Genomic DNA, 2,887 nt, shown 5'->3' with positions numbered 1-2,887 from the left:
TTGTGTATTGCAAAGTTGTATCGAGAAAGAATAATCTAGTTTTAATTAAGAAAGGACATGTATCGCTGAAGTTTCTCGGAAAGGATTGCTACGGGAAATTAACAAACAAGCAGATACGCAACAATACAAAGAAAGCAATGCTATAATTTCAAACTTTGATTTTAGTGGCGTTATTTCTCGTTAATGGAAAGATTCCTCAGAAAATTCTTTGCTCTGGCTTCCACTGAGTTTATTTTGTTTTAATAAAAAATATTTTACAAAAACTAAAAATGCTACAATGTGAAAATATACGATTCTGTAATTTCTGTTACTGCACTGTACTACCAAAATATTAGCTAAAAATTAAACATTTTGTCGCATATAACAAAATCGCAGTTTACCCACAGATATCTTTGTTATTACATGCGTAAAATCTGATGTTATTCAAATTGAGTAGTGGGTTTGTTTTGAATTTCGCGGAAAGCTAGTGAAGGACTAGAGGGAAGGCAGCTAGTCAATACCACTCAGCTAGTGGGATACTCTTTTACCAACGAACAGTGGAATTGACTCTTACATTATAATGCTCCACGGCGGGGATTCGAAACTGCGACCCGCAGATTGTGAGTAGAGCGCCCTAATCATCAGACCATGTCAGGTTGAGTGTTCAGAGAGGAAAGCGATGGAGCAATACACTTTTGTTGCTTATATATATATATACACACACAGTATATCACCCGATGGTTTAAAGACTGGGATATGATGTTCACCAAGCCATGTAATAAACAAGGAAAGCAATGCACATATGTATAAGAATGAGGGTCACATTCCACTATTCGCTTAGTATATAATAGATGGTATTGACTAAACTGATAGCCTACTCTGCAGTCTGTCAGTTCAAAATTAGGGACGGCAAGCATAGATAGCCTTTGTGTAGTTGTGCGTGAATATACGAAACAAACAAATATATTGTCTGAAGACTGGACTATGATGTTAACAAGTTGTATTCCAGTTCAAACTATTCGTTCCGAGTTCTAATAAAATGTAATTCATACAAAACTACGAGCAAGCAATTGATGGTTTGAAAGAGATATAATCCAGTAGAAAGAAATTACAGTAAAGAAAACAAAGCTCGTTTTCGTGCACCATAAATCCACACTAGGAAAAACAAATGACTCAAGTACGTTTGAAAACTTATTTTTCTTTAACGAAACCTCAATATAAACTTACTTCTTATGTCTACACGTTAAAAAAGGTAGAATAAAAACTGTCCGTCGTTATATTTTATAAAACTAAATCATCATTGCTTTGTTTATGCATTTTATAAAATTAAACCGTCATTGCTTTGTTTATGCATTTTATAAAATTAAACCGTCATTGCTTTATTTATGCATTTTATGAAATTAAACCGTCATTGCTTTATTTGTGCATTTTATGAAATTAAACCGTCATTGCTTTATTTGTGCATTTTATGAAATTAAATCGTCATTGTTTTGTTTATGCATTTTATGAAATTAAATCGTCATTGTTTTGTTTATGCATTTTATGAAATTAAACCGTCATTGTTTTGTTTATGCATTTTAATTAAATTAAACCGTCATTGTTTTGTTTATGCATTTTATGAAATTAAAGAACCCAGACTTTTGGTGCAACTTGGTAATAATGAAACGAAATCGATTAAGTTTAAGAATTATTGGCATTTGGATCTAAAAACATTTTTGGAACAAATAATTTTTTTTATTATAATATTATAAAGTACTTGATCGTTTTTAAAAACTAGGCACCATGAAAAAAATACATAAACAAAGCAATGACGGTTTAATTTCATAAAAGTTCGTTCGTTATGCACAAAGCTACTCAATGGGCTATCTGTGTTGTGGCCATCACATCAAATTGCGTTATAAGTCAACAGACTTGACGCTAAGCCACTAGGGGGAGAGCAAACTTTGGTTTGTTTGTTTGTTTGTAATTAAGCACAAAGCCACACAATTGGCTATCTGTGCTCTGCCCACCACGGGTATCGAAACCAGGATTCTAGCGTTGTAAGTCCGCAGACATACCGCCGTGCCACTGGAGGGCAGACAAACTTTGGGAAATAAAATTAAGTAGATAGTTTAGGATGGTACGCTAGACAGTCATCTCATCTCTTACAAACAACATATAAATTGATTGCCTGATGTCATTCTGTTCTCACCTTGCAATTTTGTGAAACTCGCGCTCTATTCAACCTCACCCTAATTTTCGCGAAACTGTGTTGATGCATCAATCTCCGTTTCCCATAACCTGGACTTTCGAAAGTAGGTGAAATTCTTTGCCTTGGGTGATGGCAGTGAACTCTTCAGTGTAGAACTGGAACTAACAACGACAGAAGATCCGGGTGACTTAAAAAGCCTTGAAGTTAAACCTTGTGGAATTAAGGATGTGTATATTGTTGACGATAGTAGCCATAAGGAGCAGGTTCATGCTAGTTGTTCATTTCTGGAATGTCGTATTTACTGAGAGAATACGAGATGATGACTAATCTGACCTTCTTTCTGACATATGTGTAACAAACGCAAAGAAATCAATAAATAACCAATAAAACTGCATTATGCATTGTTCTTAATTTGAAGACGACTAGCACTGAAAAAAATAAATTTGGCTATATTTTTACATAATAAGTAATCATAAAACAAGCAACTAATAGGAACGAAAAACACAACAAAGAAGCTGAAAAATTACCAATGTAAAATACATGTTTGAATATCAAGTTATATGAATATTCTTTAGGTATTCCCGATATAACACTATCACAACAAAAACATTATGCTGATCCCCCCCCCCCCCTCTCTCTATATATATATAAATATATATATATATATATTTATTATAGAGAGAGATAGAGAGAGAGAGAAAGAAAGAAACAAGAAGA

Source organism: Limulus polyphemus, unplaced genomic scaffold (genome assembly GCF_000517525.1).
Source record: "Limulus polyphemus unplaced genomic scaffold, Limulus_polyphemus-2.1.2 Scaffold1258, whole genome shotgun sequence".
Classification (NCBI taxonomy): Eukaryota; Metazoa; Arthropoda; class Merostomata; order Xiphosura; family Limulidae; genus Limulus; species Limulus polyphemus.
The sequence above is the reverse complement of the archived record's forward strand: the minus strand, read 5'-3'. Positions refer to the sequence as shown.